The 12334-nt window shown below is 31.9% G+C and overlaps 8 non-coding genes across 8 annotated transcripts; all 8 read right to left on the bottom strand.

Annotated features, from left to right (window-relative positions):
* Positions 1 to 651: 651 nt before the first annotated feature.
* Positions 652 to 723, bottom strand: trnaq-cug (transfer RNA glutamine (anticodon CUG)). Its single transcript has one exon. It is a non-coding gene; the product is annotated as a tRNA-Gln (tRNA).
* Positions 724 to 2145: 1422 nt separating this feature from the next.
* On the bottom strand, positions 2146 to 2217 carry trnaq-cug (transfer RNA glutamine (anticodon CUG)). The gene has a single exon. It is a non-coding gene; the product is annotated as a tRNA-Gln (tRNA).
* A 1358-nt stretch (positions 2218 to 3575) lies between these two features.
* trnaq-cug (transfer RNA glutamine (anticodon CUG)) lies at positions 3576 to 3647 on the bottom strand. The gene has a single exon. It is a non-coding gene; the product is annotated as a tRNA-Gln (tRNA).
* A 1357-nt stretch (positions 3648 to 5004) lies between these two features.
* On the bottom strand, positions 5005 to 5076 carry trnaq-cug (transfer RNA glutamine (anticodon CUG)). The gene has a single exon. It is a non-coding gene; the product is annotated as a tRNA-Gln (tRNA).
* Positions 5077 to 6434: 1358 nt separating this feature from the next.
* trnaq-cug (transfer RNA glutamine (anticodon CUG)) lies at positions 6435 to 6506 on the bottom strand. Its single transcript has one exon. It is a non-coding gene; the product is annotated as a tRNA-Gln (tRNA).
* Positions 6507 to 7928: 1422 nt separating this feature from the next.
* trnaq-cug (transfer RNA glutamine (anticodon CUG)) lies at positions 7929 to 8000 on the bottom strand. The gene has a single exon. It is a non-coding gene; the product is annotated as a tRNA-Gln (tRNA).
* Positions 8001 to 9593: 1593 nt separating this feature from the next.
* On the bottom strand, positions 9594 to 9665 carry trnaq-cug (transfer RNA glutamine (anticodon CUG)). The gene has a single exon. It is a non-coding gene; the product is annotated as a tRNA-Gln (tRNA).
* Positions 9666 to 11258: 1593 nt separating this feature from the next.
* trnaq-cug (transfer RNA glutamine (anticodon CUG)) lies at positions 11259 to 11330 on the bottom strand. The gene has a single exon. It is a non-coding gene; the product is annotated as a tRNA-Gln (tRNA).
* Positions 11331 to 12334: the final 1004 nt, after the last annotated feature.

Below are 12334 nucleotides of genomic sequence, written 5' to 3'. Positions count from 1 at the left end.
TATAGATATAAAGATAAAAGACATTTTTTCTTTGTGTTTATTTGATTCTAACTAAAGTTTCAAAATAGAGAATAATCGTGAGTTAACTATGGAAAAAGTGTGATTAATCGCGAAGTTGTGACAGAGGCAAAGAAAGAAAGGTTTACAGGATATATACAGGCTATATAATTTATAGATATAAAGATAAAAGACATTTTTTCTTTGTGTTTATTTGATTCTAACTAAATTTTCAAAATAGAGAATAATCGTGAGTTAACTATGGAAAAAGTGTGATTAATCGCGATTAAAAAATAATCGTTTGACAGCCCTAGTAACAACATAAGAACATGATAATGCAGCGCATTACTGTAAAGTGTAATAGGATATAAGTATGAAAAAATGAATATGAAATTGTGTGATGTGCTCATGTGCAAACAGTTCTGATATGCATGTGAATATGGGTTTAATCATGATTATCCCTGGCCACCCAATGAAGAGTTGTCCAGTCTTATGACCAGGGGGACAAAAGTGTTGTTGAGTCTGTTTGTGCAGCAGCTGTGTATGAAAACTAGCATTAAATGAGTAACCGTAAGTGAGGTATTGATATATGACAGATTCAGTGTTATCATCAAACATGACAAAGGGAAGAGCTGGTTGTTGAAAGCAAAGATCAGGTTCCACCGAGATTTGAACTCGGATCGCTGGATTCAGAGTCCAAAGTGCTGACCATTACACCATGGAACCCTACATACAGTATCATAACTTCAAAAAAAAAAAAATTCTTCCTCTCTATGCACTTTGCCAAAGGTCTGACCAAATGAAGTCGATTTGCCCAGTTACATCTGAACTCCTGGAAAAGAAGAATCTAAATATAAAAGTGCTTTCACTTTTAAACCCTTCTTCCAGTTCAAATGTGAATATTCTAAAATAAAACAGAAAGTCTTCACCGTAAGCTTGGAAATGTTCAGGTAAATAGTTCAAAATAAAACTCTGGACTGGTTCAGTAACCCAAAATGAACTAATTTACATAAAAAATGGGCCTTTTTTATATTATAACGGAGAATATGACCATTAATACAAAATATTAACCATTGTTGATTAATTCGTTTGAACCATTATCTAACAGAGAAAAGCACAAATGAGTTATTTCAGTCTTATTTCTTAATCTTAAGACTTACGTCAAAGCATTTAGATAATATGAGTTTGAAGCACTCTTAAATGAAGTTGTGACAGAGGCAAAGAAAGAAAGGTTTACAGGGTATATATACAGGGTATATAATGTATAGATATAAAGAGAAAAGCCAATTTTTCTTTGTGTTTATTTGATTCTAACTAAATTTACAAAATAGAGAATAATCGTGAGTTAACTATGGAAAAAGTGTGATTAATCGCGAAGTTGTGACAGAGGCAAAGAAAGAAAGGTTTACAGGATATATACAGGCTATATAATTTATAGATATAAAGATAAAAGACATTTTTTCTTTGTGTTTATTTGATTCTAACTAAATTTACAAAATAGAGAATAATCGTGAGTTAACTATGGAAAAAGTGTGATTAATCGCGAAGTTGTGACAGAGGCAAAGAAAGAAAGGTTTACAGGGTATATACAGGCTATATAATTTATAGATATAAAGATAAAAGACATTTTTTCTTTGTTTATTTGATTCTAACTAAATTTTCAAAATAGAGAATAATCGTGAGTTAACTATGGAAAAAGTGTGATTAATCGCGATTAAAAAATAATCGTTTGACAGCCCTAGTCACAACATAATAACATAATAATGCAGCGCATTACTGTAAAAGTGTAATAGGATATATGTATGAAAAAATGAATATGAAATTGTGTGATGTGCTCATGTGCAAACAGTTCTGATATGCATGTGAATATGGGTTTAATCATGATTATCCCTGGCCACCCAATGAAGAGTTGTCCAGTCTTATGACCAGGGGGACAAAAGTGTTGTTGAGTCTGTTTGTGGAGCAGCTCAGAGACAGCAGCCTGCTGCTGATGATGCTCCTCTGTCTCATCAAAATTTAGTGTAGTGGATGTTGTGTATCAAAACAAGTATTAAAGGAGTAACTGTAAGTGAGGCATTCATATATGACAGATTCAGCGTTCTCATCAAACATGACAAAGGGAAGAGCTGGTTGTTGAAAGCAAAGATCAGGTTCCACCGAGATTTGAACTCGGATCGCTGGATTCAGAGTCCAAAGTGCTGACCATTACACCATGGAACCCTACATACAGTATCATAACTTCAAAAAAAAAAAAATTCTTCCTCTCTATGCACTTTGCCAAAGGTCTGACCAAATGAAGTCGATTTGCCCAGTTACATCTGAACTCCTGGAAAAGAAGAATCTAAATATAAAAGTGCTTTCACTTTTAAACCCTTCTTCCAGTTCAAATGTGAATATTCTAAAATAAAACAGAAAGTCTTCACCGTAAGCTTGGAAATGTTCAGGTAAATAGTTCAAAATAAAAATCTGGACTGGTTCAGTAACCCAAAATGAACTAATTTACATAAAAAATGGGCCTTTTTTATATTATAACGGAGAATATGACCATTAATACAAAATATTAACCATTGTTGATTAATTCGTTTGAACCATTATCTAACAGAGAAAAGCACAAATGAGTTATTTCAGTCTTATTTCTTAATCTTAAGACTTACGTCAAAGCATTTAGATAATATGAGTTTGAAGCACTCTTAAATGAAGTTGTGACAGAGGCAAAGAAAGAAAGGTTTACAGGGTATATATACAGGGTATATAATGTATAGATATAAAGAGAAAAGCCAATTTTTCTTTGTGTTTATTTGATTCTAACTAAATTTACAAAATAGAGAATAATCGTGAGTTAACTATGGAAAAAGTGTGATTAATCGCGAAGTTGTGACAGAGGCAAAGAAAGAAAGGTTTACAGGATATATACAGGCTATATAATTTATAGATATAAAGATAAAAGACATTTTTTCTTTGTGTTTATTTGATTCTAACTAAAGTTTCAAAATAGAGAATAATCGTGAGTTAACTATGGAAAAAGTGTGATTAATCGCGAAGTTGTGACAGAGGCAAAGAAAGAAAGGTTTACAGGATATATACAGGCTATATAATTTATAGATATAAAGATAAAAGACATTTTTTCTTTGTGTTTATTTGATTCTAACTAAATTTTCAAAATAGAGAATAATCGTGAGTTAACTATGGAAAAAGTGTGATTAATCGCGATTAAAAAATAATCGTTTGACAGCCCTAGTAACAACATAATAACATGATAATGCAGCGCATTACTGTAAAGTGTAATAGGATATAAGTATGAAAAAATGAATATGAAATTGTGTGATGTGCTCATGTGCAAACAGTTCTGATATGCATGTGAATATGGGTTTAATCATGATTATCCCTGGCCACCCAATGAAGAGTTGTCCAGTCTTATGACCAGGGGGACAAAAGTGTTGTTGAGTCTGTTTGTGCAGCAGCTGTGTATGAAAACTAGCATTAAATGAGTAACCGTAAGTGAGGTATTGATATATGACAGATTCAGTGTTATCATCAAACATGACAAAGGGAAGAGCTGGTTGTTGAAAGCAAAGATCAGGTTCCACCGAGATTTGAACTCGGATCGCTGGATTCAGAGTCCAAAGTGCTGACCATTACACCATGGAACCCTACATACAGTATCATAACTTCAAAAAAAAAAAATTCTTCCTCTCTATGCACTTTGCCAAAGGTCTGACCAAATGAAGTCGATTTGCCCAGTTACATCTGAACTCCTGGAAAAGAAGAATCTAAATATAAAAGTGCTTTCACTTTTAAACCCTTCTTCCAGTTCAAATGTGAATATTCTAAAATAAAACAGAAAGTCTTCACCGTAAGCTTGGAAATGTTCAGGTAAATAGTTCAAAATAAAAATCTGGACTGGTTCAGTAACCCAAAATGAACTAATTTACATAAAAAATGGGCCTTTTTTATATTATAACGGAGAATATCACCATTAATACAAAATATTAACCATTGTTGATTAATTCGTTTGAACCATTATCTAACAGAGAAAAGCACAAATGAGTTATTTCAGTCTTATTTCTTAATCTTAAGACTTACGTCAAAGCATTTAGATAATATGAGTTTGAAGCACTCTTAAATGAAGTTGTGACAGAGGCAAAGAAAGAAAGGTTTACAGGGTATATATACAGGGTATATAATGTATAGATATAAAGAGAAAAGCCAATTTTTCTTTGTGTTTATTTGATTCTAACTAAATTTACAAAATAGAGAATAATCGTGAGTTAACTATGGAAAAAGTGTGATTAATCGCGAAGTTGTGACAGAGGCAAAGAAAGAAAGGTTTACAGGATATATACAGGCTATATAATTTATAGATATAAAGATAAAAGACATTTTTTCTTTGTGTTTATTTGATTCTAACTAAAGTTTCAAAATAGAGAATAATCGTGAGTTAACTATGGAAAAAGTGTGATTAATCGCGAAGTTGTGACAGAGGCAAAGAAAGAAAGGTTTACAGGATATATACAGGCTATATAATTTATAGATATAAAGATAAAAGACATTTTTTCTTTGTGTTTATTTGATTCTAACTAAATTTTCAAAATAGAGAATAATCGTGAGTTAACTATGGAAAAAGTGTGATTAATCGCGATTAAAAAATAATCGTTTGACAGCCCTAGTAACAACATAATAACATGATAATGCAGCGCATTACTGTAAAGTGTAATAGGATATAAGTATGAAAAAATGAATATGAAATTGTGTGATGTGCTCATGTGCAAACAGTTCTGATATGCATGTGAATATGGGTTTAATCATGATTATCCCTGGCCACCCAATGAAGAGTTGTCCAGTCTTATGACCAGGGGGACAAAAGTGTTGTTGAGTCTGTTTGTGCAGCAGCTGTGTATGAAAACTAGCATTAAATGAGTAACCGTAAGTGAGGTATTGATATATGACAGATTCAGTGTTATCATCAAACATGACAAAGGGAAGAGCTGGTTGTTGAAAGCAAAGATCAGGTTCCACCGAGATTTGAACTCGGATCGCTGGATTCAGAGTCCAAAGTGCTGACCATTACACCATGGAACCCTACATACAGTATCATAACTTCAAAAAAAAAAAAATTCTTCCTCTCTATGCACTTTGCCAAAGGTCTGACCAAATGAAGTCGATTTGCCCAGTTACATCTGAACTCCTGGAAAAGAAGAATCTAAATATAAAAGTGCTTTCACTTTTAAACCCTTCTTCCAGTTCAAATGTGAATATTCTAAAATAAAACAGAAAGTCTTCACCGTAAGCTTGGAAATGTTCAGGTAAATAGTTCAAAATAAAAATCTGGACTGGTTCAGTAACCCAAAATGAACTAATTTACATAAAAAATGGGCCTTTTTTATATTATAACGGAGAATATGACCATTAATACAAAATATTAACCATTGTTGATTAATTCGTTTGAACCATTATCTAACAGAGAAAAGCACAAATGAGTTATTTCAGTCTTATTTCTTAATCTTAAGACTTACGTCAAAGCATTTAGATAATATGAGTTTGAAGCACTCTTAAATGAAGTTGTGACAGAGGCAAAGAAAGAAAGGTTTACAGGGTATATATACAGGGTATATAATGTATAGATATAAAGAGAAAAGCCAATTTTTCTTTGTGTTTATTTGATTCTAACTAAATTTACAAAATAGAGAATAATCGTGAGTTAACTATGGAAAAAGTGTGATTAATCGCGAAGTTGTGACAGAGGCAAAGAAAGAAAGGTTTACAGGATATATACAGGCTATATAATTTATAGATATAAAGATAAAAGACATTTTTTCTTTGTGTTTATTTGATTCTAACTAAAGTTTCAAAATAGAGAATAATCGTGAGTTAACTATGGAAAAAGTGTGATTAATCGCGAAGTTGTGACAGAGGCAAAGAAAGAAAGGTTTACAGGATATATACAGGCTATATAATTTATAGATATAAAGATAAAAGACATTTTTTCTTTGTGTTTATTTGATTCTAACTAAATTTTCAAAATAGAGAATAATCGTGAGTTAACTATGGAAAAAGTGTGATTAATCGCGATTAAAAAATAATCGTTTGACAGCCCTAGTAACAACATAATAACATGATAATGCAGCGCATTACTGTAAAGTGTAATAGGATATAAGTATGAAAAAATGAATATGAAATTGTGTGATGTGCTCATGTGCAAACAGTTCTGATATGCATGTGAATATGGGTTTAATCATGATTATCCCTGGCCACCCAATGAAGAGTTGTCCAGTCTTATGACCAGGGGGACAAAAGTGTTGTTGAGTCTGTTTGTGCAGCAGCTGTGTATGAAAACTAGCATTAAATGAGTAACCGTAAGTGAGGTATTGATATATGACAGATTCAGTGTTATCATCAAACATGACAAAGGGAAGAGCTGGTTGTTGAAAGCAAAGATCAGGTTCCACCGAGATTTGAACTCGGATCGCTGGATTCAGAGTCCAAAGTGCTGACCATTACACCATGGAACCCTACATACAGTATCATAACTTCAAAAAAAAAAAAATTCTTCCTCTCTATGCACTTTGCCAAAGGTCTGACCAAATGAAGTCGATTTGCCCAGTTACATCTGAACTCCTGGAAAAGAAGAATCTAAATATAAAAGTGCTTTCACTTTTAAACCCTTCTTCCAGTTCAAATGTGAATATTCTAAAATAAAACAGAAAGTCTTCACCGTAAGCTTGGAAATGTTCAGGTAAATAGTTCAAAATAAAAATCTGGACTGGTTCAGTAACCCAAAATGAACTAATTTACATAAAAAATGGGCCTTTTTTATATTATAACGGAGAATATGACCATTAATACAAAATATTAACCATTGTTGATTAATTCGTTTGAACCATTATCTAACAGAGAAAAGCACAAATGAGTTATTTCAGTCTTATTTCTTAATCTTAAGACTTACGTCAAAGCATTTAGATAATATGAGTTTGAAGCACTCTTAAATGAAGTTGTGACAGAGGCAAAGAAAGAAAGGTTTACAGGGTATATATACAGGGTATATAATGTATAGATATAAAGAGAAAAGCCAATTTTTCTTTGTGTTTATTTGATTCTAACTAAATTTACAAAATAGAGAATAATCGTGAGTTAACTATGGAAAAAGTGTGATTAATCGCGAAGTTGTGACAGAGGCAAAGAAAGAAAGGTTTACAGGATATATACAGGCTATATAATTTATAGATATAAAGATAAAAGACATTTTTTCTTTGTGTTTATTTGATTCTAACTAAATTTACAAAATAGAGAATAATCGTGAGTTAACTATGGAAAAAGTGTGATTAATCGCGAAGTTGTGACAGAGGCAAAGAAAGAAAGGTTTACAGGGTATATACAGGCTATATAATTTATAGATATAAAGATAAAAGACATTTTTTCTTTGTTTATTTGATTCTAACTAAATTTTCAAAATAGAGAATAATCGTGAGTTAACTATGGAAAAAGTGTGATTAATCGCGATTAAAAAATAATCGTTTGACAGCCCTAGTCACAACATAATAACATAATAATGCAGCGCATTACTGTAAAAGTGTAATAGGATATATGTATGAAAAAATGAATATGAAATTGTGTGATGTGCTCATGTGCAAACAGTTCTGATATGCATGTGAATATGGGTTTAATCATGATTATCCCTGGCCACCCAATGAAGAGTTGTCCAGTCTTATGACCAGGGGGACAAAAGTGTTGTTGAGTCTGTTTGTGGAGCAGCTCAGAGACAGCAGCCTGCTGCTGATGATGCTCCTCTGTCTCATCAAAATTTAGTGTAGTGGATGTTGTGTATCAAAACAAGTATTAAATGAGTAACTGTAAGTGAGGTATTCATATATGACAGATTCAGCGTTCTCATCAAACATGACAAAGGGAAGAATTGGTTGTTGAAAGCAAAGATCAGGTTCCACCGAGATTTGAACTCAGATCGCTGGATTCAGAGTCCAAAGTGCTGACCATTACACCATGGAACCCTACATACAGTATCATAACTTCAAAAAAAAAAAAATTCTTCCTCTCTATGCACTTTGCCAAAGGTCTGACCAAATGAAGTCGATTTGCCCAGTTACATCTGAACTCCTGGAAAAGAAGAATCTAAATATAAAAGTGCTTTCACTTTTAAACCCTTCTTCCAGTTCAAATGTGAATATTCTAAAATAAAACAGAAAGTCTTCACCGTAAGCTTGGAAATGTTCAGGTAAATAGTTCAAAATAAAAATCTGGACTGGTTCAGTAACCCAAAATGAACTAATTTACATAAAAAATGGGCCTTTTTTATATTATAACGGAGAATATGACCATTAATACAAAATATTAACCATTGTTGATTAATTCGTTTGAACCATTATCTAACAGAGAAAAGCACAAATGAGTTATTTCAGTCTTATTTCTTAATCTTAAGACTTACGTCAAAGCATTTAGATAATATGAGTTTGAAGCACTCTTAAATGAAGTTGTGACAGAGGCAAAGAAAGAAAGGTTTACAGGGTATATATACAGGGTATATAATGTATAGATATAAAGAGAAAAGCCAATTTTTCTTTGTGTTTATTTGATTCTAACTAAATTTACAAAATAGAGAATAATCGTGAGTTAACTATGGAAAAAGTGTGATTAATCGTGAAGTTGTGACAGAGGCAAAGAAAGAAAGGTTTACAGGATATATACAGGCTATATAATTTATAGATATAAAGATAAAAGACATTTTTTCTTTGTGTTTATTTGATTCTAACTAAATTTTCAAAATAGAGAATAATCGTGAGTTAACTATGGAAAAAGTGTGATTAATCGTGAAGTTGTGACAGAGGCAAAGAAAGAAAGGTTTACAGGATATATACAGGCTATATAATTTATAGATATAAAGATAAAAGCCATTTTTTCTTTGTGTTTATTTGATTCTAACTAAATTTTCAAAATAGAGAATAATCGTGAGTTAACTATGGAAAAAGTGTGATTAATCGCGAAGTTGTGACAGAGGCAAAGAAAGAAAGGTTTACAGGATATATACAGGCTATATAATTTATAGATATAAAGATAAAAGACATTTTTTCTTTGTGTTTATTTGATTCTAACTAAATTTTCAAAATAGAGAATAATCGTGAGTTAACTATGGAAAAAGTGTGATTAATCGCAATTAAAAAATAATCGTTTGACAGCCCTAGTAACAACATAATAACATGATAATGCAGCGCATTACTGTAAAGTGTAATAGGATATAAGTATGAAAAAATGAATATGAAATTGTGTGATGTGCTCATGTGCAAACAGTTCTGATATGCATGTGAATATGGGTTTAATCATGATTATCCCTGGCCACCCAATGAAGAGTTGTCCAGTCTTATGACCAGGGGGACAAAAGTGTTGTTGAGTCTGTTTGTGGAGCAGCTCAGAGACAGCAGCCTGCTGCTGATGATGCTCCTCTGTCTCATCAAAATTTAGTGTAGTGGATTTTGTGTATCAAAACAAGTATTAAATGAGTAACTGTAAGTGAGGTATTCATATATGACAGATTCAGCGTTCTCATCAAACATGACAAAGGGAAGAATTGGTTGTTGAAAGCAAAGATCAGGTTCCACCGAGATTTGAACTCGGATCGCTGGATTCAGAGTCCAAAGTGCTGACCATTACACCATGGAACCCTACATACAGTATCATAACTTCAAAAAAAAAAAAATTCTTCCTCTCTATGCACTTTGCCAAAGGTCTGACCAAATGAAGTCGATTTGCCCAGTTACATCTGAACTCCTGGAAAAGAAGAATCTAAATATAAAAGTGCTTTCACTTTTAAACCCTTCTTCCAGTTCAAATGTGAATATTCTAAAATAAAACAGAAAGTCTTCACCGTAAGCTTGGAAATGTTCAGGTAAATAGTTCAAAATAAAAATCTGGACTGGTTCAGTAACCCAAAATGAACTAATTTACATAAAAAATGGGCCTTTTTTATATTATAACGGAGAATATGACCATTAATACAAAATATTAACCATTGTTGATTAATTCGTTTGAACCATTATCTAACAGAGAAAAGCACAAATGAGTTATTTCAGTCTTATTTCTTAATCTTAAGACTTACGTCAAAGCATTTAGATAATATGAGTTTGAAGCACTCTTAAATGAAGTTGTGACAGAGGCAAAGAAAGAAAGGTTTACAGGGTATATATACAGGGTATATAATGTATAGATATAAAGAGAAAAGCCAATTTTTCTTTGTGTTTATTTGATTCTAACTAAATTTACAAAATAGAGAATAATCGTGAGTTAACTATGGAAAAAGTGTGATTAATCGTGAAGTTGTGACAGAGGCAAAGAAAGAAAGGTTTACAGGATATATACAGGCTATATAATTTATAGATATAAAGATAAAAGACATTTTTTCTTTGTGTTTATTTGATTCTAACTAAATTTTCAAAATAGAGAATAATCGTGAGTTAACTATGGAAAAAGTGTGATTAATCGTGAAGTTGTGACAGAGGCAAAGAAAGAAAGGTTTACAGGATATATACAGGCTATATAATTTATAGATATAAAGATAAAAGCCATTTTTTCTTTGTGTTTATTTGATTCTAACTAAATTTTCAAAATAGAGAATAATCGTGAGTTAACTATGGAAAAAGTGTGATTAATCGCGAAGTTGTGACAGAGGCAAAGAAAGAAAGGTTTACAGGATATATACAGGCTATATAATTTATAGATATAAAGATAAAAGACATTTTTTCTTTGTGTTTATTTGATTCTAACTAAATTTTCAAAATAGAGAATAATCGTGAGTTAACTATGGAAAAAGTGTGATTAATCGCAATTAAAAAATAATCGTTTGACAGCCCTAGTAACAACATAATAACATGATAATGCAGCGCATTACTGTAAAGTGTAATAGGATATAAGTATGAAAAAATGAATATGAAATTGTGTGATGTGCTCATGTGCAAACAGTTCTGATATGCATGTGAATATGGGTTTAATCATGATTATCCCTGGCCACCCAATGAAGAGTTGTCCAGTCTTATGACCAGGGGGACAAAAGTGTTGTTGAGTCTGTTTGTGGAGCAGCTCAGAGACAGCAGCCTGCTGCTGATGATGCTCCTCTGTCTCATCAAAATTTAGTGTAGTGGATTTTGTGTATCAAAACAAGTATTAAATGAGTAACTGTAAGTGAGGTATTCATATATGACAGATTCAGCGTTCTCATCAAACATGACAAAGGGAAGAATTGGTTGTTGAAAGCAAAGATCAGGTTCCACCGAGATTTGAACTCGGATCGCTGGATTCAGAGTCCAAAGTGCTGACCATTACACCATGGAACCCTACATACAGTATCATAACTTCAAAAAAAAAAAAATTCTTCCTCTCTATGCACTTTGCCAAAGGTCTGACCAAATGAAGTCGATTTGCCCAGTTACATCTGAACTCCTGGAAAAGAAGAATCTAAATATAAAAGTGCTTTCACTTTTAAACCCTTCTTCCAGTTCAAATGTGAATATTCTAAAATAAAACAGAAAGTCTTCACCGTAAGCTTGGAAATGTTCAGGTAAATAGTTCAAAATAAAAATCTGGACTGGTTCAGTAACCCAAAATGAACTAATTTACATAAAAAATGGGCCTTTTTTATATTATAACGGAGAATATGACCATTAATACAAAATATTAACCATTGTTGATTAATTCGTTTGAACCATTATCTAACAGAGAAAAGCACAAATGAGTTATTTCAGTCTTATTTCTTAATCTTAAGACTTACGTCAAAGCATTTAGATAATATGAGTTTGAAGCACTCTTAAATGAAGTTGTGACAGAGGCAAAGAAAGAAAGGTTTACAGGGTATATATACAGGGTATATAATGTATAGATATAAAGAGAAAAGCCAATTTTTCTTTGTGTTTATTTGATTCTAACTAAATTTACAAAATAGAGAATAATCGTGAGTTAACTATGGAAAAAGTGTGATTAATCGCGAAGTTGTGACAGAGGCAAAGAAAGAAAGGTTTACAGGATATATACAGGCTATATAATTTATAGATATAAAGATAAAAGACATTTTTTCTTTGTGTTTATTTGATTCTAACTAAAGTTTCAAAATAGAGAATAATCGTGAGTTAACTATGGAAAAAGTGTGATTAATCGCGAAGTTGTGACAGAGGCAAAGAAAGAAAGGTTTACAGGATATATACAGGCTATATAATTTATAGATATAAAGATAAAAGACATTTTTTCTTTGTGTTTATTTGATTCTAACTAAATTTTCAAAATAGAGAATAATCGTGAGTTAACTATGGAAAAAGTGTGATTAATCGCGATTAAAAAATAATCG

Source organism: Leuresthes tenuis, unplaced genomic scaffold (genome assembly GCF_036924035.1).
Source record: "Leuresthes tenuis unplaced genomic scaffold, fLeuTen1.0.hap1 SCAF_12, whole genome shotgun sequence".
NCBI classification, from domain to species: domain Eukaryota; kingdom Metazoa; phylum Chordata; class Actinopteri; order Atheriniformes; family Atherinopsidae; genus Leuresthes; species Leuresthes tenuis.
This window is presented reverse-complemented; position numbering and strand designations above follow the sequence as displayed.